The sequence below is a fragment of the Cyanistes caeruleus genome, chromosome 1 (assembly GCF_971803275.1).
Source record: "Cyanistes caeruleus chromosome 1, bCyaCae1.hap1.1, whole genome shotgun sequence".
Lineage (NCBI taxonomy): Eukaryota > Metazoa > Chordata > Aves > Passeriformes > Paridae > Cyanistes > Cyanistes caeruleus.
In genome coordinates this window covers 76,861,571-76,885,304 of record NC_141701.1, presented here as the reverse complement: position 1 = coordinate 76,885,304, position 23,734 = coordinate 76,861,571, and the positions used below count along the sequence as shown (strand labels likewise).

Here is a 23,734-nt window from a genome sequence, read left to right as displayed (position 1 = left end):
GGGAATCCAAGGGACGAGAGACAAAGGATTTGGGGTCTGGGGGGGTCTCTTTTAACAGGGTTTCTCTGAGGGAGGGAACATCAGAGAGAGAACCAATTATTTTTCTCAGTTAGTACATCTTACAAACTTTCTACAAATCAAGGTTACACACACCAAGATAAGAAATAACAGACACCAACTTCTTCCAATGCCCACAAAGGTGTAGGAGTATTCTCCACAGAGGGGCAGAGGAGGAGAGAGGGGGGGCTTGGTTTCCTGGCAACCCAGGGGGGAAAGAAAGGGAAGGCAAGGTAAGCCTGGCCTCTCAGCTTCCATAGCTCAGAGGCATTCTGGGACAGGAAAAACAGAGTTACAAACTTCCCTGTTGGAAAGAAGGGTTCTCTTCTCTCAACCCCGTGCTTTCCTGGGCTAAAGAAACTTCAAGCAGCTGGAAATGCCAGCGGGGTCTTCTCTTTACTCTATCCGGCCTCTCGCCGTGGGGCTGAGGAGAGAAACTTCAGTAACCATGGTAACTTGACACCAGGTAAACAATTAAGAGAAAGAGAAGCTGGGGGTGGGGGGAGAATCACAACTAAAAAAGGAGAAAAGATATATTTCAAGCTATCAACTACAACACTGGACTTTGATGATCCTTGTAGATCCCTTACAACTCATCATAGTTTTTTGTCACAATTTTTAGAATCTTAGAATTATAGCATATCTGGTGTCTGGAATGCATCTTAAAGACCATCTGGTCCCAATCCCTGTTGCCATATGCAGGGACACCTCTCACTAAACAAGGTTACTCCAGGACTTATCCAACCTGGCTTTTAACACTATCATTGTTGGGGCTTCAAAAGTTTAGTTCAAGATTAAGTTTCACATGTAACCATCTCCTACGTTGAACTACCACTGAAATGCATTTATAATGGATATTCCATAAATTAAAATTATACAGATATTATCTGTTTCCTTCAGAGTATCAAAATTTTTACGCAGAAAACACACATTCCTGTTAAGTTTCAAAATGTGTCAATTACCACATGCTTATGGATTTTTTTTTTCTATTATTTCTATGTTAAAATGCCTTTCTTAAAATGCTAGGAAAATACACTACACTTAAATGATATTTGAAGTTAAAATCCTTGGCTTGCTTCTGCATGTGCTCTGAACTTCTCTGTTTCCGTATTTCAGCTGAATCCAGTGGTCTTGACAAATTGCATTCGTCTCATAGTCAAGAAATTATACATCTGTTCACAAAAGAGATAAAAGGAATGGTAGAACATTGTAAGTCTTGCCAATTCAGCTAAGGTATTAGTGGGATCATCTTTAAAGAGCAAGTGATCATACTAGCTTAGTATTATTTAATCCCTGTAAAAATCAGGATTTGGAAGTACTCACACTCAAGTCCTTTCACTAAAGTCTGATCACAGAGAGCAGATATTTTTAGTCATTAATGACTTGGCTTGGTTTTAAAACAAATTCTAGATAATAAAATCACTTCAAAGCTACATGGCAAAAGTATATATCCCAATATAAAAATGAAGCCTATATTTAGAGATCTTTGTACTTTTTTAAGCTCCTATTAATTATTCAGAAGCTTAGAAGAAATCCCCAAAAATGTCAAAATAATTCTATCTTTCATTGATAGTATCTATTAAACAGATAAATGCTTATGGCATTTGAAGAAACAGGCTCATTGTTCTTGATGCAATTGAGGTAAATAAGAAGCGTTTTGCAAGGATTTTATTTAACTTACATTACTACAGGTATTTACATTTTAAATAGAATTGAGGATTCCAAGTTTCAAAACCTAAATTTGTCTAACTAAAAAAAATAAATTAAATATTTAATAAAATAATTAATAGTAATTATAATAATATATATGATAATAAAATATTTTTTTAAATAACTATTTTTTAAACACTTCTATTTGTAATCCATGTCTCAGGGTTTTTTTCATTCTATATAGAATATGCTTCCTTCTTCACTGAATATAATTTCTAAGTTAGATAATGTTAGCACTATCCAATCTTACTTGCCCATAAAACTATGATATTAAAACATAAACATACAAAACTAGTTTATCTAAAAATTAATGTCAAAGTAGTTTTTTGTTTAGTGCTAATGTCCTCACATACGTGTAAAGGGAATACTGCGCTCTCCCAGAGACTATGAACTCACTGAACTTCTATGTAATGCAATACACACACACATATACAAGGTGCAGATATTAGGAGCTGTCAAATTCCGTCCATTGATTTAAAAGTTGCTGGCATTCAGTGATTAATTTAACAATTATGTCAATTATTTTCTCTAAAGTACTGCATCCAGCATTTCCTACTCCATTGAAAGGCCAGCAAAGGCTTAATTTCCTAACTATTGTGGCTTTTAACTAAGTGAACAAATTTTAACATCATACAATAGTCTTTTGTTTCAGCCAGACACTTATTTTTCTGCTGTGGGCACAGCAGCCTCATCTTCTTCTTTTCCTACTTTTACCATTTATGTTTGTATGTTTCATACTTCTACCAGCAAGGAAACAATTCCATATAGACTTTACTCAACTCCTGTCAAGATCAGTGAAAACTCTGCTCTTGATCTGAGGATATTGATTCATGTTGTTGAGCTGGATATTCCTTCTAAAACAATCATACATTATCCAGTTTCTAGTAGTTTTATATTATGTGGAATTAATACTAGTTTTTATGATTTTTTTCGTACCCTACTTGGTGCTGTAGAAGATAAGCTAGCACCCCACAGAATTCAGCTACCTGATGTTTTTGTCTTATATTGGATAGCTCTTAGAGTCTGTACAATTATCATCAGAATGGATGTATTACTTCAGGCACAAACAGGAGTGAAAGTGATGTTCTGTTATTTGCGGTCATAGTTACATGTGTAGAACCGTGTGGAGAACAATGTCATAGAAAAATAATCATCCTCATCTTTGGTCTTGCCTCTTTACAACAAACTTTTCATTAACACAAATGTATTACTTGCCAATTCTCACATTACAGACCATAGGCTTGTGTTTTTATGAAGAAGCACCACAGAGAGATGCCAGTATGTTCTCTGAAATTATCACAGCAAGTTAGCTGGATACTGTTCTGTATTATTTAATTGAGAAGGAAAATAATTTGATAAGTTTCTGTCCTGGTTTGGGACAAATTTGGGAGGAAACCTCCAAAGGGGTCCCTCTAGAAAGCAAATTCAAGCAACCCCTCCCTCACCTCTCTGGGAGACTTAAATCTCCTTTGAGAAAAGTGGAAAAAAACTGTTTATTTAACAGGCAAAGTATTCATAAGCATAAAAAATTATTATTAAACAATAAATCCTCTTGTTCTGAAGAGATGACAAATTCAGAAAGTCTTTATGTAGTTCAGAGAGAGTCCTCTGTGGTGTTTCTTGGCTTACTGAGTATCTGTCAGTCCCACTGGCTCTGGAATGCTGCGTCCTGGGCCCTGGTGGGCCACAGGTGTGATCTCCCAGTGTTTTTCTGGGTTTTTTGTCCATAGCAGATTTGAACAGTTCAGGAAAAGAAAAAGCCACAGACGAGGGAACTTCTCTGCCTCAGCTTGTTTAAAAAAAACCTAAAAGCCAAGGAGAGCTCTCTCCGGCTCCATGTCCATGCTGCAGACAACACTCACCAAGGGAGAGAGGACTGAAGCACTTATCTCTCTGGTTTTGAATGCAACCATGAAAAAATTCCACCATTTTCCCTTCTCCCTTTCACCCTTTGCTCTCAGATCTAGTCTTAAAAGCACAGAACTCAATATCCAGCATAAGCAGAACAGACAGTTGGGGATACAAGCATTATAAAGTCACCCTAGGACAGTTTCTTAGCGAAAATTCACAGAGAAGAAAACTTAGGGTTAGAAACACATGTGAAAGATATAAATAGACATTTCTCTTTTCCCTGTGGATACCAAGAATACTTTCCTAACCAGAAAACTGTATATTTTATGGAGTCAAAAAAAAAATCAATTAAATTAAAAAATGTAAAAAGGTTTTAATGGTTTCCATCAATTATCAAGCTCATAATATATGCAATTTTAAAGTCTACCATAATGCTTGTAAAGTTTTACCGTATAGAAAATATATATATATATGTATATTCTAAATGGTTCATCCTCTATCTGAAATATGAATCAGACCTATTCTGTGTTGGCAGATGCTATGGGTCTCCCTCTGGCTTATGAAATACTCGAATCAGAGCTATAGGAAAAGTTAATGGGAAATTACCGTTTTTTCCCAAGGAAATTCAGGACTGGAGCAAAGGTGATGTGATTGAAACTTTACAGGAAAAAATATTGTTATTCATATTTTAGGTGGAAAGAAGTCTCATTCTTTTTACAGTCATCTACAATGTCAATTTGAATTCTTATTTTTCCCAAGGTGTTTTCTTTCTAACAGTTGATACCTGGACATGGACATTAAGTAAAAATGAAAGAAAAAATCCTTTCACACAAGCTCATATTATTGACAGTAGCATTCTGACACAGACATAAATTATATTTAGGATTCTAAAACTGGTATTCAGGAACAATTTCAGAAACTATCAAAGAAAGTGGTAAGTGTTAAATGACAAAGGAAAGGGTAGATTCATTTTTGTGCACCATACTTTAAATTAACATCAATGAATATTGCTGTTCATTTAGTTCATGTATTTCTTACTGATGAGCTATCAAGGCAGGCAAGCTACTAAGTGAATTCTTGTCCTCTTTTAATACATGTATAAAGAAATAATTTAAGTAAATATAGCAGGAAGGCACATGACTTAAGATACCTTTAGTAAATACATGATCAACAAAGTCTTAGATTGTCTGTTATCATTTGTTCACACATCATACAACCATAGATCTCAATCACAATTTTCCCCAAATGGTGGCCTCTCTTTTTGCCTGAATCACTTCCATCCAACTGGGAAAACTACCACTACATGACACAGAACTTCTCTGAGTGTCAGCTGGAGACACACATCATTATCAGAAACCACATGCATTTGCAGATCATTTATGGCATGACCTACAGGGGGAAAAAATAAATTATTTTTCAGTTTAGACCAAAAATAAGTAGAAACTCTAAAAAAGGGGGGTCAGTAACATGGCCAAAATAGATTCTTAGCATGTGTCACTACTGAATTAATTCAGCATTCATGTTTAGTTTTGTTCTGTTGTGTTCATTGTTTGGTTTTGTTATGCTCATTGTTTGGTTTTGGTTTAGTTTTATTCTAAATAAATTTACTATATGTTTTCAAAATGTACAAATTATTGGCTGGTCAGAGGTAAGTCTACAGAGTTGTGTCAGCATGCCAGAAATATTATTTTTTTAAAATACTGTATGTTTTTATCTGTAGTAAATGTTCAGTCAGATTCATCACTGCTGCAGAAAAAAGTGTTAGCATGTTAACAAATAAATTAATTATATTATTTTTTCTCTATAGAAATATATATATGTTTTAGTGGGTTTTGGTGCTGCTTTTTTCTTTCAAATAAACTATTATTGCATGCCTTTTTGAGGGTTTGTTTCTGTCTTTGTTTTGGGGGGTTTTGGTTTTTTTTTGGAGGGGGTTCCTTTTGGGGTTTTTTTTTGTTTTGTTTTTGGTTTTTTTTTTGGTGACAATTTTAATGGAATAGCTCAATTCTCTGTGGGGTTTGTTTTAGGAGAAAACATCTGTTGAAGAGAGTTCTCCATTCTGCAGAGAAACCATTTAACTTCATTGGTGGGACTCCAGAGGTTTAGTTTGCCAGTTAAATTTGATGACACTAGAAGACTACTATAACTTGGAGTAATAAAGCACTTAAAATTTTGACTGCTTTTAAAGTTTCAAAATTTATAGAAATAAACAGATTTTCTATGTCCAGGCAAATAAAACCTTGAGCAACCTGGTCCAAGTTGATCAGCTTTCAACAGCAGCTTGGGCTCTCTGGCTTCAAGTTCACTTTTGGTTCCTCCTTTTCAATGGTTGGGTTCCAAATGTTTAAAAACTCATCCTTTCATAACCTTGAAGATTTTAAGCATTTTCCAATAATTTATATTTTCTGGTAAATCCAAAATTTTAACTAAATGTTCTGAAGTCATTATTTTTTTGTATAAAGAAAACAGTTTAAAAAATAAGAAAAAAAAGGTATAATTGGGTCCCATTTTACTCTGACAGCATAATTTGATCTGATTTAGTTCAATTTAGAACAATACTGTGAACATTCTGACATTATGCTGTGATCGTGGAATGCCTTCAGCTTCCTCTCAAGGCACTTTTTCTTCACTCTCAAAGCCACTTTACCTCTAGCGCAGCCTAATGAGTAAGTTAAACACATGAACTGATCTGGGTGTTCACACTGCAAAAGCTTTTCATTGAATAAAAAGCACTTGAAGTGCTAGTTTTAATGGTTCAAAAGAAACTATAAAAGATTTATTGGTCCTTTTACCCCTTTGGGTAGTAAAAAACTTGTGGTCACCACTCTTGCATAAAGTTTTCTGCTTTTTGTTCTGACTATTTTGCTTCAAAAAGAAAGGGCACTTTGAAGTATTTATGTTTGTGAAGAGATGCATTCTGAATTTAAATAGTGCAGCATGTCCTATTGGAGTCTGGAACAAGATGAAAAAAATTCTATGATGACCTTATGCACAGGAGGAAGCCACAAATCCATTAGGTTTCTTTATCATATGGCATGATCCAGAATGCAGGTTATTTCTTGATTTTATTGTCCTGGTTCCAAAGGGAATGCTCTCAGTAACTCAGCAGGTGCCTGTTTCTGAGTCTTTGGAAGGGTCAGAGAGCAAAGTCATTGTTAGAGTTATAGCAGCAGGGTCTTGAGATAGCAACAATGTGTTTAAAGCTGTCTTCATCTGGTAAGTGGGTGAGAGTGGCATGACCCTGCAGCCCTGCCCGCAGCCCTTAAGATTACAGAACATATCAGGATTCCTGCACTCCCTATATTCTTCTGGTTTGCAACTGTTTTACTGGTCTTGAGAGCGAGGTAAGAGTTTGTTTCTCTGAATGACACATTTATCCTGTTGAGCTCAGATTCCATTATTGTGGTGATCTGTGACACTTCACAGCTTGTGTATATGACTGGCAGGGGCTCCCAGGTAAGATGGAAATCTTTTATGGAAAAATGGAAAATAGTGTTTTCTTTATATTACTTTTCATAGTGGATCAGACCCTTTGTCTCCTAAAAGAAAAGAGTAGTTACACAAAGAAAATTAATTTTAGATGCTTTCTTCACAGATTTAATTGTCTACTAGTTTAATTTCTATATGTAATGAGCATACTTCATCAGCTGAGCTTATTTTTTTAACTCTTTATTGCACAGGACCAGGAAGCAGTACAATCAGTCTTTTCTTACTGCAGTAAGAGGTGGTTTCGGAGAGACTCTCTACGTGGTGTTCAAGTGCACAAAACATGTGGGAGGTATCCAGCTTTCACGTTATATTTCTGAACTGTTTTACTGAAATATGTTATTCTACAGTAACTTGTGAAACTGTACACAAGTCCCGTTACAAGTTTAAGGGAAGTGCTATAAAAAACTGAATCACAGAATCACACATTAGTATTTTATTCTGTTGTCCTGTGTAGAGAGGGAAAAGATTTTGGAGTTTAATTCTGTACCACCCACATTATGGCAAGGAGGTACGGTTTCAGCAGAAAATGTTAAGTCCTGGGAAGCCAGAAGTGGAGTCAGTCTTACCTCCACTATGGGAAAAAAAGAGACTGTTCCTTTTAACATGCAGCAAGCTGCAATTTCTGCTACTCCTGCTGAAGTCTTGGAAGAAGGGGCAGCTATTGCTACTGCTGCTACTGCTGCTGCTACTGTCAAAGTCACAGTGCCTGCCAGGACCACTGCCACCCCAAAGGGAAGGGAGCCCTTCTACCATTGGCTGTTTCTTTGCTCATTGGGAATACATATGAAAATAAGTTACTAAAATTCATTTGGCAAGCAAGATGTGTACAAAACTAAGCTACTCAGAACACTTGAAACTATCTTGTCTAGCTAGAGATATCTATGACAACTAATTCTGTTGACACAGAAGTCTGCAAAAAGTCTGCAAAAAGGATTATACTATCTGTGAACACAGAAACCTTGTGTCTCCCTAGAACAACACAGTAATATTCAATGTGAAAACTCTTTGTGTGACAGGAAACAGATAATATTCTTCAGGAGTATAACTGAAATGGCATATGAAGTATGTTACTTTCAACAACTGTTATATTTTTCAGCACCAATTGGAGAATCTTCTTAATGTAGAAAAAATGTATGTATTCCATCCTTTGAAAGTGTAGCCTACATAGTTTTCTGGACATGGCAGTTCTTGCACCACTAAGCAAATTACCCCAGTACGAAATCTTGGATAATATAAGACAAACTAAAGATATGGCGACTTTTATCACTATATCTAAACTTATCAGGTTTATTCAGGTCTGAAGAAGATGTCTTAGTGATATCATCAGCCATCCAGTATGACAGTTTTAAAGAAAATTTGGACAGGATTTCAAAACAATGATCACAGTAGGAGATGAGCTCTTCGGGTGCTCATCTCTTCAGGTGATGAGCTTTTCAGGTGTTTGTGATTGGTTCCATCTCACTTAAACTCTGGAAGATGCCATGGATTCATTCAACAAGTGTTTTCCTGCTCTGCTTTGTTTTCAGTGTAATGAAAGCAAAACCAGCTGGGTCACCAGGAGCAAAGACTTGGCAATTCTGATTTATCTTTATACAAAAGTTTATGCATTTGTACTTTAGTGAAATCTATGCTAATTGAGTCAGCTGATCTCTACTACTCATATGATTTTGCATGGCCCCATATTTTGTCCCCTATCATGCTAAGGGCATATTTTACCCGTTGTTGAAAGGTGGGGTTTTTTAATGTGTGTGTTTTGACACATTAACTTCTTGGCTTGGTTATTGTCTGTAAAATCAAATGTGACATCACAGACTTTTTATCTTACCATTAGTAGATATTTTTCTTGCATTTCTTAAGAACTTCTGTTACCACTTAAACCATTCAAAACCCCTTAGAATTTTTTTTTGGAAACTCAGAATTTTTTCAATTTCTAGATAATAAGTGTTCTCATTCTAAAGATTTTCAAATCACTTTTAACAGTGTTTTTACAATGATGGTCTAGCTCTCCTTTATATTTTCCTTTGTACATTTTGGCTCACTTTTTCTCATTTTTTTCTTCATTACTAACAACTAACAACTAACATTACTAACAACTTTTAATAAATTCCTTGACTGTGGTCACATCATAATTTTTACTTTGAATTAATTTATTGTCAGTTCAGACACACATTGTTTTCATTCATTGTCACAAGAGTTTCTTGTCCTCTCTCATGTTTATAACACTGTTGCCTCAAACCAAGAACTCAGTTTTGATTGCAAAAGACTCTTGAAGAAATTTGATTTTTCAAATGCTGTACTGTAATTATTCTTAAATCATTAGGTTTTTTCTTTATATGGGAAGCTGTTAGTTTAGCTTTGTATGCTAACTTTGCCTTTTCCATTTTTATATCACCCTCATCACTACTACCTAAGATTACTGGTCATAATTCCACATTTCTCAGGCACTTTTAGATGTCTTGGACAGTCAGTTTCAAGTGTGGCAAATCTCTCTTTTCTCCTGTTCTTAATCAAGTCATCCAAAATGACATAAGTTACCCATAATTTTTTGCAGATCTTGAGCACTGCAAGAATCAATGTTCAGTCTGGTTAACAGCAAAGAAAGTACTGTGTATCATTCTGAGAACATTGCTGTGCAGAAGGATGGTGATAGCACAGCAACATTCAGCTATTCATTGTGTTATGAATTTACAATCCTTTTTAGTCTAATAAGTGCAGTCTCCAAGGGTATCTGCAATCACAATGGGGAAACTGCTTAAAGCATTTGAATTTTATGTCTCTAAAAGGTCTGTTAACTCACCGTTTATCATGCTTTCAGATAGCAAATTTAAATAGCAGTTCTCTGATTTGTTTATGAAATAGAAAATGTACACACCCTATGACATACTAAAAAAGGACTGGGTTATACCTCTGAGTAGCTGAATTTGTCAGCATATTTTGTTTGCATGTGTGGGTTTGTGATAGAACAGACTAAGAAAAGCCCAAACATTTGGAACATATAATCAAAATAAAATAGCCCTTCTTTTAAACTCTGGCCTATAAGTCTTCTCATCTTCTACAAAACAGTTGGCATTCTATTTCTAGCATTAAATACATAATTTCTTTTAAAAGTTACACAAAATTCAGTCAGAACTACTGATTCATCCACCAATCTGCCAGAGAGCAACAAAATGTAAAATCAACAGGTCTTTGGACTTAGTTTTCTTTCTTTTTATTACTTACAATTAATTCAACATCTAGAAAACAGTTTCACTTCATTACTAAAACATTTTCTGAATAGTTAAGTAAAACAATATATGATATGCCATGTGTATGACTAAAGTCAAATAACATTTGAAAATTAACGTAACTTGATGTTCAGTTGCATTCATTTTTTAAAACATTTTTTCTTGATTTACTTGTAGAAGCCCCTCATTTTACCCTTCATGCCCCTTGCCAGCTACAACCCCAGATGGACTTTGACTTTTTAAACCTATCCCTCTGCCTTGAATTGAAAGACAGGTGTCTGCTAAGGAAGGCAGGAGCATCCCTTCGAATGGAAAATGTAAATATCCTCCCTCCGAATTATTATAATTTTATAATTAGGGAGCTCTCAGCAACTATATGAGAATAGGAATGTCGTGGTTTTAAACCAGTAACTAAAAGAACTACTTATTTTTTTGTTGTGAGATATGGATTAAAACAAGAGCAAAACAGGCTTAAGACTTAAAAGGAATAAAGACAGTTTATTAACAAACTACAAGAATGAGAATACCAGAATAAACTTTCAGAAAACCCCCTTATCTTCTACATCTTAACTATTTCTCTGTACACATGACAACATAGAGACAAATAACTTTAGGACTTTGGTGGTTAAAAACAGTCTTAATTCTTGCTACAGTCTTTCATCAGTCTTTGTAGAGAAACAGAAGTCTCTTTCTGTTAGCCTACGGAGTTTCTCACGAGAAAACTATTTTTCATCATAGTTTTCTATTTCTCTAATGCCAGCTGCCCGGAAATCTGTCATTAGATCTTCTCCTCCCATTTCACATCTCCGAGGTGTGTATGGGTCACAGAGTTTAGGAATCTTATTTTTAAGGATAAGTTATTCAAAGGCAGAAGTCTTCTTCATTTGTCTCTGTCAGCCTTCCTGGAAAACAGTTTTCTCTTTGCCCCCAAAGCTTCAAAATCTTCACTCAACTCAATCCCAGCAACTCACAGTATCACAAGTACTCTCTCTCTCTTCTGCTCAAAAGTTACACTTTGAATATCTCATTCCTCCTAATACTCTTATCATGAATTAAAGGAGTCTTTTATACTATTATTGTCCATCTCCATAGCTTTAACAGAAAGATATTTCAGCTGTAAAGCATCTCCTTATTCTCTCTTTCTTATTTAAACTTAACTCTTTTCACTGTTTTTTTGGTGGTTCTATGATGTCTCTTCTATGTTGATTGTCTCTCTGTCTTTCTGAGAAAAGGAGTAATCTGTATGTTTATCCAGGTAGTAAAAGAATTAAAAGCTTTAAGAAAACTGCAAGAGTTCATGGTGTTAAGTTTCAGTCTAGCAGCAAAAACTGAAAACCAAGCTCGGCTGACCAGCGCTGCTTCTCTTCCCCCTCCCCCCCTCCACCCCGCAGCCTTGTAGGCCTGGAGAGGGGGGGAGGAGGCCGAGACAGAGCCTTGCTACCTTGTCCGAAGCCGGAAACCAAAGAGGGCAAGAGAATTTTGTCTGTACTTCTTAAGGGGGTATTTACAAGTTGAATTCACTTTTTAATGGTCAGATCTGCTGTCAATTCTTGGAAATGACCGATAATTGGTCAGGAGGAAAAACTCCCATCAGCCACCAGCAGCTTCAACTTCCTCTCCCTCCAAGCTGTCTTAAAGGTAAAGCTACCCCATGACAAGGAATAACAGTTCTTTACAGGTATGTAGAACAAAGCAAACAAACAACAACGACAGCATTAACACCAAACAGAAGGGGAACCCAGCAACACCTTCCCGGCCACAGGCACTTTCCCCCTCGGTGCAGTTCTGGGCACAGCCAGCAGGGGCGCTGGTGGCTCCGGGCTGGGTAGGGAGGTGCTGTGATTCCCCCGCGGCTGCAGGGGGCGCTGTACAGCGGGCTCAGGGAGCATGCAGTGATGGCCGCTTTGTCCAAGATGGGAAAAGGAGAGGCTTTGTTTCATAAACTCCTCCTAGTCGATCCCAGTGCCCCAGCAGGACTCTCAGAAGCAATAAGCTGGGATGGCAGGATGTCTTGGCAGGCAGGGAGTGTGGGGCTACAGTGCAGTGAAACCCAGAGCAGTGCTGAAGAAGTGGTGGGGTCAGGACCGCGGTGGCCGGGCTCTGAGCAGGGCAGGGAGGGGTGAACTCAGGATCCTGGGCACCCGAGCATACAGGGATATGTTCCAGTTGAGTGGCTGCTCTCATGAGCAGAGACTCATCCCACAGCAGAAGAAGCACATCTGGGCTGGGCTCCAGCAGCAACAGCGAATTCCTTTCCCTAAGCAGCAGCTCCAACTGCCTTCCTCCACAGCTGAGAGAGAGAGAGAGAGAGAGAGAGAGAGATAGAAGCTGCCCCAGCCCTGTTGTTTACCTGTCCAATTCTCCTGGTCTCTCTGTCCTTGGAGAAAAATTCCCAGATAAGAGAAGTGCAACCAGATGCCCTCCTCCCCATGTGGAAGGGTGGCCACTTCTATTTTTCTTAAGTACTCAGTAATTAGTGTTCCCTAGCAACTTATGGGAAAAAGAAATCCCTAAGTAAAAAGGAACAAAAGGAAAGAATCCTAACCCCCAGTACTCTCAGTCCTTGAGAGTGACTAAATTCCTTCTGGATCACCAGGTACTTCTTCCAGGTCTCTACACTTCCAATTTCATATGTAAGCATTTTAATGAGCTCTTTGTTCGTTTCTGTAAGCCTCGTGGCGTATTTGCTTGATGTTATTTTGCTCAGGATGAACCATTCTTGAGTTTAGAGGAAGTGACTCTTGAAAACCCATTGATTCTCCTAGACACCTCTTTCCTTTACAAATTTATACCATGAAATTCTCCAAAGAGGCCTAAATTGACTTGTACAAAGCTTAAGGCTGTGATCCTGTTTTTTCACCTTTGTTTTCCACTCCCATCTCCCCAGCCTATCCCAGGATTTTGAACTCCACCCTCTCTTAAACATGGCAGCCAAGACTGCCCCAACTTTCTGATTTCCCACCAAAACTCTCTACTTTTTAAAAATCAAGTTCAGAAGAGCATTTTTTACCATCTGATCCATAATAATCTGTGCCAGGATGTTGTCCACTGCAAGACTACCCATTTTGGCCTGCCCACTAATCATGAATTCTTAAGTGGCTCATCATCCAATCCTAGGTAGATCTCCATGAATTTCTGTTGTTCTTTCCCAAAAGGGTGACTCCCCATTTTCACTTCTTGTGTTCTTTCTAAAAAATGTTACATCTACTCAGTGTAGTGTTCCAGTTGTGTGACCTATCCCACCACATCTCTTTCCCCTCAAAGCCAACATAGCATGCAGATCTCAATTTCCTCCTATTTGTTCCCCACACTGTATGCCTTACCTTGTGGTAGTACTACTACTATTGCAGTGCTACTTCAATTGAAATTAATTTGTAGATGTAACAATAATACTGGTGACAGAGAAGCATCAATAGGAAATCATATTCAATCTGTTGAAGCAACCCATTTATACCTAAACACTAAGGGAAGCAGGTTTATTGTTATTTTTCAGTTGGTTGGTTTGGTTTTTTTTTTCATAGAATAGGGCAGGATATTATTCTGTGGATCTGTGAATGACAATTTGTGAGAAGTGTTTGTCTTTTTTCTCAGCACTGTGAGAAAAAAAAAGGCTCTTTTTACCTCTTAACCCTCCATGTGAAGAAAGAATTCATCAAAGGAATGATTGGATTCATGTCTTTAGAGGAAAGAGGTCAATTTTAGCAAAAGTGATTGCAAAGAGGAAATATTTTTTTCATAAAATTCTGAAAGGTTTTTTTACTTCCAGAATTTTCCACATTTTGCAAGAATTTACCCAGAACAGTTTGAAATCTCAATATCTGACTTACTGAAGGATAAAAAGGAAACAAATTCATTTTTACAAATTAATATATATCAAAGCCAAATGAGACGTGAAATTTTAACAATTCAAAATAAGCTTTACTTCCTTAGTGTTTTTTTCAAGACTTCATATTTAAGTATGTCTGGATAAGACCACTTTCAGTAAATCAGTCATTTGCTCAGAACATTTTTTCTTTTATGAGTTAATTTCATCTGCTTTTTTTTCTTATTTATTTCTATTTTCTTTGCACTTAATTTCCATGTCAAAATTCTAAAATACATGCATTTATAGAAAATATTTATTCATTATTAAATGAATTAATTTGAGGAATATTTTATGTTTCCTATCACTTATTACTTTTTTCCCCCCTGTCTTCATATTAGAATCATTTCTACATCCTATGCAGCTGTCTTTGTCAAAAAAGTTTGCTTTATTTTGTTGGTTAAAATTATGCAGATTTAAACCAGTAGTTTATTATGCATTAGCAAGAGAAATAATAGATGTAGGTTTTTTTTCTGTCCAAACATAATTGGAATGCCTTACTGCAATGCTGAAGAAATTGACTATAAAATGCCACAGTTAAACCTTGTTTATTTGGCAAAACATCGCACATCTGAGACCTTCTCTTAAAATCCATATATTTTGAGGATGACAAAAAAGTTTTGACAAATTACTCAACCATTTATTCTGTGACACATCCACCGCCTTCTTGTTCTTGCTTCCTCTCTTTGTAGAGTTTAATGTTCTCTGGCATGCCTAGCATAAATTTCCAGTCATTAGGGGCAAAAGCTGATTATTTATTCTTACCTGCAAAGTATCATATCAACCTGAATACTGAGAAAGGATATGATTTGGAAACTTTATTTGGACTACAAAAGTTTTACTCTGTACATTTGTTTGGAGCTGACAGAGCTATGCAGGTGTACAGTACAATACAGCCAAGTTGGGGCTGAAAGAAAAATGTAAAATGAAATTTTTCATTTCTCAAAGTGGAACATATTTTGTACATATATATTTCTGTGGACTCCTGTCAAATATAAAAAACAAAAACTATGGATCTAGTATTCTTCTTTCTCCTTCAGAAAACCAGCAATCTGAGTACTAGAAATACTTTTCCTTTCTTTACAAAAACATGTCAAGGCTTATGGCTCATCATTATTGCCAATATGATAATGCTGTAAAAACAATATGTCATACAGTAAGAAACCACACTTCACCTCTCGCATATCCACATATTCCTATCAACACCGATGTTTTTATACAGCTACAATATGCTTATGAATCTTCTGGATTAACATTTAAGAAATTGACTATTCAATTACATCCCTAATCAAAAATATCTTTTTAACTTACCTAAAATACAGTCCATGGGTTTATATTAACCATCATTTCTTTATTGCATTACCACTTCAATTCTCAGTATTAATTCTGACAGTATGCTATCTTAAAGAAACACTACAGAGAAAGCAAATAGCAAGCTTTTCATAATCTTAAATCAGAACTGTTGTTCTTCAAACAGCTATCCAATTAATCTTGACTAGTGCAACACATTGCTAATGACAACTTTATTTACATTTCCTTGAATTTAGAAAGCTTCTGATTTAAATAAAGGCAATTTGGCTGATGCTGTAAAACATAATTCTGTGCATCATTTACAGTACTGTTCTGTGGGTTGTTTCTGTTCACAGAAGCACAACTTATGAGTGTATATTAAGATTTAGTTTCTTCATTAGCTTCTCATTACTGTTTGCTCCCAGTTCCCAACTTTGTTATTCCACATGCCATCGTTCCAATGTAGTATTAGCTCAGAGTTTGTCTAACAGCATGCTTCCAGTAATGAAGGTGGAATTTACCTCAACAATCAAGGTAAGAAATTCTGTTTCAGCTGTGGTACTCTGGTAAGATTATTGCTCCAGTAATAATTTCTGGTTTTGTCTCTGGTGATATTTCCTACCACTGAGTTATAGGTGCCATACTAGTTTCAGGTTTCTTTTCTCTAGATAACTAGTAACAATGTAGTGGTTTGCAACATTTCCCAGGTTACGTCATTATTTTTTTAATAAATAATTCTAAGTTAGTTTGCTTTGAAAAATGTAGGCCACTATAATGCTATGCACATTTTCTTCATGTGCAGAATCAGTATTAAATAGTTTGAACTATATTGACTATATAGTTCTAACTTGGCAGAAAATAAATGGTCTCCTGAGAAAATTTTTCATTCATGGAAGGCCTAATTTTCCTTGATTCTTCAGATCTCTTGTAGGTAATATCACTGAAAAATTTTAAAAGTCTTGCATGAAAGAATGAAGTATGGATTTGCTTTAATATTTTCACTTCAGAGATCAGAGTTTATGAAATTCCTTCTCCTTTCCAAGAAGGAAGAAAGGGGATGGAAACATGTGCAGTCAAAACACATGTAAACAAATATTTGTAAAATCCATGGTATTTACAATAAACTGCATAACAAAAGATTACTGGCTGAAAGTAATGTAGTCTGGTTTTATCCCTTCTTTGTTTCTGTCTTTATAGATTTTGTATTGCAGCTTGTATTATTAAGAATACATTTTCTCTTCATTTAAGTGAAGTAATTTAAATGTAATATATACACACAATTCCTCCTTCCAAAATGCATAATCAGGATAATGCTAGAATTGCTATCCGTAATAATTAAAGATCAAGTTGGCTTGGCAATAGTCCAAACATATCAACTCAATGAGAGAGAAAATCAGATTCAGTGAGGCTGGCCAGGGTGAGATAAGGTCCTTAGTGCTGAGTTTGGTGCAAAAACCCCACAAAAAAACCAAAAACCAAAAACGGGGATAAATACACAACCCCCAAAAAGCATGTGAACACAAATGAAAAAGAAACGTCAATCCCTAGAGATCCTGATAATTATTAAAAAGTAATACATAAAACTGTTGTAATAAGATTAAAAATCTGATAAAAATTTACCTTTTGTGCTTTCTAGGGACTTCTCATTGATTTAATGAATGTCTTTGCCACCCAAACTGTATATATATAACACATTGGAGTTTCAGCTTTCTCACTGCACTCAAGGAAAAAAATATAGCACAGACTATAGTCTGGCAATTTTCATGGAATACATTTGCTATCATATACATAGGGCATATTTTTTGATATGAATTTAATTTTATTTCTTCTGTTATGCATACAGAAAAATTTCCCTTCAGCAAGACCCTGAAAGAAACCTTTAATCTGAATACCAAAAAATAATGGTCTTAGATGAATCCAGGATGATGTTTAATGGCCCTGATGTTTTATCACATAATAATGAAATTATTTTGTGTTTTGCAGCGGTAAGATCTATACTGAAAGGCATTGCAAATAGCATTTTTAAACCCTACAATATTCAAGGAAAGGAAATGGCATTCTCCTTTATGTTGATCTGCCATTTTCAGAAGCAATTAAAATCCATGTATGGGGGAAACAAAAGACAAAAATAAATTATTTCTTCTTTTTTTAAGAAGGGAAAACATTATTTTTTCTTCACCTGTTCTTTCTTAACACATTTATTTTTCTTCTAAAAGCTTCAAATCATTGTCTCAAGTACCTAATATTCCACTGCACTTCAGATTACTTTATACATTTTCTTCTTTCTGAAAATCAGAATGGTTTGGGTTGGGAGAAATTGTGAAGATCGCCTAGTCCCAGCTTTCCTAACAGGGGCAGGAACACCTTCCACTAGACCAGGTTGCTCAGAGCTTCATTCAGCCTTGCCTTAAACAGTTCCAGCAGTAAGGCAACAACATCTCTGGGAAACTTCTTTCAGTGCCTCACCGTAATTAATTTATTATTTTCAGTGCCTTCACAGTAATTAATTTTTTCTTAATATCCAGTCTAAATCTACCCTATTTCAGTTCAAAACCATTCCTCCTGGTCCTATCACTGCATGACCTCCCTGTATGTCCCCTTTAGGTACTGAAAGTCTGCAATTACGTCTCCAAAAGTGCAGAATGAATTATCAAGAAAATGTTAACATTCTGACACAAACTTTTGGTATCATTTGTAGCTCACAGTTCATTGGCATATTCCAAGAAGCCCAAGGAAAAGACTTAATACTTTTCTGTGTCTAGGCCTACCAGATAACAGGTTGCATAATATGGAACAACCTGGATACTGATCAAGTTGTCAGTCCTCCAATGCTCTAAAAAAGAATAAAACTTAGGACTTCCATAGCAGACACACAAAGTGCCATCATTTCAACTCTCCTGACAGGAAAAATACAGCATTGCAATTTTCTGACCTGAAAATGAGTAAGATATTTTGTGTAAAAATATAATCCAAACAGATTATTCCTGGCTAACTCTCCCTGAGATGCTGTAGCTGTATTTCTGCTATGAGAGACATTTGTGAAAAAAGGTGGTGAAAAAAAGAGCAGTTAAGTTCTAACAAGTGAAACTTATGTGTAACAGGGAAATCCTTGAATGACCTGTAAAACTGTCAGCATTAGACTACCTTATCCTCTTGTAAGAGTTAAGGACATGACCCATAAACCACAAGAAATTGAACAAATGACACCTTTCTTCTTAAACAACTGGGTGCTATTTTAAAAATATGAGTAAGGCTAGATCTCACCTGATATTCTTGTCTGCCTAGTTTTACTTCTTCAGTTGAGCTTCATGGAAACTGAAAAATCATCTCTAGAGGTAAAATATGGCATAATCTGCACAAAGGAACTTTCTTCCTGATTACCCCAGTTAATGAATGCCTTGTATTTTGTTAGCCTGTTTATACCTTTACAATAATTAAACTTTTCTGCCCTACCTATGGTTGGTTTTGCTGTTATACTAGAACTGTACCCTTTACCCTTTCAATGTAAACTGCACTGCACATGCACTATTTGAATATAGCATTTTTCCTATTTCCCTTCTGTATTTTTGCATGAAATGAGTTACTATAGGAACAACTACCACATTTCATGTTACTTAAAGGTAAAGGAAATAGTCTTACATTACAGCTTATAAAGAGGGAAACATTCCTGCTTTCTGTTAAATTTTATTTTTGAGAAGGACAGATTTTTGGAAGAAAATTGATATAGTGTTTCTAGCTCCAAATATTCATTAAAATTTAAATAATTCTGTTCAATTTAATCTCTCAATATAAATTAATTTCCGTCTTTTGCACAACTAGTTATCCTAGGAGGCCTGTCCTCAGCAGCTGAGGCTGGCCTCACCCTTACAGAGATGTGATGTGAGGTTTGAGACACCTTGTCCATTAGCACCTTGCAGAAGTGCATTTAGTATAACCGTAGGGCGAAGAGAAATGACATATTTTGAGATTTTGCTTGTTCCTGCTCTTAAAACCATTTCCAAAGGGAATGTAAAAGTCAGTGCATATGGCACAAATGTAATTCTGGACAGAGGTTGCATATGAATTACAGCTCAGAGACAACATCACCATCTGTCCAAAAAGTCCTTTCTGATCTCCTTGCTCAAAATGCAAGAGAATCAGAGAAGGCATGTGACATCATGGGAGTACCAGAGAAAAGCAGCTGGCTCTCCATTGTAATAAAAAATGAAGTTAAAAAAAGGTGCTTGATAAGCCCTCCAGTCTAATCTTATTATTCCTTGATGGTCTATCACTTAGTCTTTGACTGTATTTCTTAACAATCTATAATGACTATAAAACTTTTTTTATGGTGAGAAATTCTGGCTCAGCCTAAAGCTTTGTATTAGAATGTCTTATTCCACAAGAAAATGACAATGCAGTCAATGAGCTGCTGATACATTAACACATCATTATTTATCAGAAATTGCCAATTGCAATTTCTTGAACTAAAACAGTTTTTTGATAAATATTATTTCAGTCTAGGAGTGAACTAATTGGTTCTCGAATACACTTTGTATAAAATATTGTTTAATTTATTGGAAATTTAACAATACAACTAGAAGTAAAAAATATTTGGTCCTGTTTCTTCCTTAAATAGATTGTTTCTGTGTTTGTATTAGTGTTTGGTTATCTTAAACATTTAAGGTAAAAGTACATTTTTTATTGCTACATTTTGGTTGACAGCAAATATGGACAAGAGTTTAAGTGCCTTTTAGACTATTTTTTTAGCAAAGTATGAAAAACATCTTCTGTATTTCCAAACTGAAATTTTAAGTAGAAAATAAATTCCTACACCTTCATATTCCGTAAAATTTTTTAATCAGTTTGCCAATGTAGTGAAAACTCCTAAGAGAGTACATCATAGCAAGGCCAATACAAAAAAAATAAAACTGCAATTATAAATTAGATGCAACAAATGAAGCTGCATTATATTTAATGGAACGGAGGAATAGAAGTAGATGGAAAACAAAATGAATGGTCACTTAACCTGAAATTTACAATTCAGTATCACTCCTCTATATAAACATCCCTTTCAAATGAAATTGCCCATTCGGGAAGCAAGGGAGGATACTTGGTCATTTTTTGTGTTTACGTTCAAGAGCTTGAAGGATCAGCTATTTATTGGAAAAAGACCTTCAAGTGGGAGTAGGACCATAGTAAGTAAGAAAAAAAAAGAAAAAAAAGAAAAAAAAATCTAAAGATTATAAAGCACTGGAAAAGTGGGTGAATGTGACAGTTATAAAGTAATATTTAATCAGATGTGAGATTTTATATTGACTGGGCTCCTGAATCTTATGCTAACCAAGCAAAGTTAAAAACACCCTTGCAGAGAAAACCAATTTCTTAAACTAAAATCAAATACTTGAAGACTACCCTGTCATCCCTACAAAGCTTCTGGAATTGATAGTATTCTGAATTCTGAATTATTAAAGGTTTGGGAAAAGCTGATATGTTCTGTTGCTATAAAGAACTCCCTGAACTATGAGGATCTGTGGCCTGATTTGGCAGTGCAAGGAGCAGACCTGGAGCTGTAGGACAATAGATGTGCTGGTTCAGTGCTTGTTAAGGAAGCAGTGCCCAAACAAAAAGACACTGGAAAATGTGACTAATTATTACATCTCCTTGAAAATATTACTGAAAGAAGATACACATGCTGGAAAGACACAAAGTTCAAATACTGCAAAATATGAAGAACATTTCAGTACTAAATATCCATCTTCCTTTCTATTGGGAAGTAATCAGCTAGTGGTACACATACCTATTTTCAGAAGTGTTACTGGAGGATGCACAATAAAACTCTTGACATACTCTGAGAATTCAAAGAGAAATACAGTGTGTTTTCTTGTAAACTAATCCAGGAGCAAGGTAAAATTGTCTTTCTTCTGCCAGTGAGCAAGTGTGTGAGTATGGACACATTGCATTCATTCCTCCATTGTATCCATTCCACTCTTAGTGTCTTAAGAGCAAAGAATGACAACTCTCATAAGTCTTGTAAAAGGTCTTTATTCATAGACCTCAGTGTGCTTTATAAAAGGAGATAAAATTCAGTAATTTTGGTACAAGATGAAAGATTCAGAAAAAGTTGCACTTAACACTAAATAATTCTGATTTAAACTCAAATGTGTTATCCACCAAGCATGAAATATATCTGAACACTGGATAGCATACAGGATTCTTATTCTTGATGAGACTTCTGAAGGGAAATGAATATAATCAAAAATAGAAAACCAAAACAAATAAATTAAGCAGCTAAAAACTCAAACTGGCAGTAGTTTCTTGCCATATGCTGTGCGCAAAACTTGATGGTTAAACATGCAAAGACATCAGGTCATTGCCTGAAAATAAGAACCTGGGCCTCAGTTAGTTGACCAACTGTGTTGCCAGCATGTATGAATGATTTACACTACTGGAAATGCAGAGCACTCTGTGGAATAACAGCGTGTGACATTCTATTACAAAGCTAATGTTGAATTAGCTGCCTGGAACTTGACTGATGAATGAAATATGCTTATACATTTAGCATTAACCCAACATAAAAATCTTGTAGAATCTTAGCCAAGAAGGTGGTATTGTTATTATAAAACCATTTTGCTTTAAGACAAATTGAGGCCATAGAAGGTAATCTTAATGTCAAGTATTTTTACATTCTTACAATTAAACTAACCTTAACTGTATATAGCATACATACACCAGAAATGCATTTTAAAAATAATTATATAATTTTATTTTATTTAATTCCTGTGTGAGGAATTTGATTGGATTACAGATATAATACATAATTGCAGAATTATTTTTTTCTATATTCTAAAATAAAATTTGTTTTTATAAATTGCAAAATAAATCTTAAAATACAAAATCTCAATTCCTGCTATTTCTTAATGTCTCCTACTTGGTTTTTATCTTTTTTTGGGGTGGATGGGGTGTTTTCCCACCAAGTATCATAGGTCACCTTGTTCATTCCCTTAGTTGCAAAGATATACACTTATGTATATTTTTCAGTTCCAAGAGATATGCAATTAACTTGTTCTACAAGATTTTTACATTGAATTACATTAAAAATTAAATTAAAAATACTTACATTTTAAAATCTATGCATAATTATATATTTTCACTGAACTTAAAAAAAATCTAAAACAAACAAACAAACACAAAAAAAAAACCCAAACCAAAAATCAGCAAACAGACAAACCACCAGAAATATCGAAATTAAAAAATACTCTTAAGAATTTTCCTAATTTTTTTTAGACAAAACTAATTTAAATTGTTTAATTAAATAAGAATAGATTTACTGCATTACCTTATCTGGAATGTTTGAGGTTCAGCAGTCACTAAAATGTGACCCTCTTGGAAAAACTCCATAGGATATCAAATCTTCAGATATATCTCTACACTTTGAATGGATTCCAAACCCTCAGGTATGATCCTGGCTGAAGGATTAAAATTTAATCAGGATGATAGCTATCATGAGACACACTGTGTACCTGGTTCATAGCCACAAAAGAAAACTTGCATTGCAGGCACAATCAGATCTTGCTCCTCATGTTGGACTACAGCTCCTGTTACTGCAAAACTTTGAGAAAAAAAGTGAATTACAAAATAAATAAATCAACAGAAATTCAACCCATATGAAATGCTTAATTGGGAACAGCTGGCATTTTTATCATCCTTTCCATCCTGCTAGTTATTTATGAAATATAATGATGAATTATTATGCTTCTCACTATATTTTCATACATGAATCTCTTTTGAGCTGTCTTCTAAAATAAGTGCACTTCCCACAAAAATTAAATATCTCTGTTTTTAAATTCCATCAGTAATAGTGATGTCAAAGATGTCTTATAGGAAAATAAATATCAAAATTAAAACTGAATTATCAATTTATGACATAGTGATATTTTCTCCATAATTTAGGAAAAAGAAATAATGAATTGCAATGAAATTAATTAATTATGTTATCCAACAACTCTTACTCAAAATATTGATTAGAACTCTAGAAAACTGCCAAAGGTAGTAAGAAAATAAGTAAATAATTGCATACGTTCTCAGAGCTTTGGAAGGGACCATCAGGGAATTTAAATCTTCAGATATTAAGACCAGTTAATGCATGGATGAATCCTAGGGATTTTGTTTTGGTTTTTTTTTCCTATGGAGGTGAAGTAGTTTTTACCATTTAAGAACAAAAGTACTATTCTGTCAGATTGTGGCAGAAAATTATCTTCCTGCCTGGAAGGTG

General features: G+C 35.2%; 1 long non-coding RNA gene across 1 annotated transcript; it reads left to right on the top strand.

Moving 5' to 3' along the window:
- The first annotated feature begins 278 nt into the window (after positions 1–278).
- LOC147655622 (uncharacterized) lies at positions 279–17,018 on the top strand. Its single transcript, XR_015289446.1, has 4 exons — positions 279–523; positions 1,174–1,266; positions 7,299–10,724; positions 12,000–17,018. It is a non-coding gene; the product is annotated as an uncharacterized LOC147655622 (long non-coding RNA).
- Positions 17,019–23,734: the final 6,716 nt, after the last annotated feature.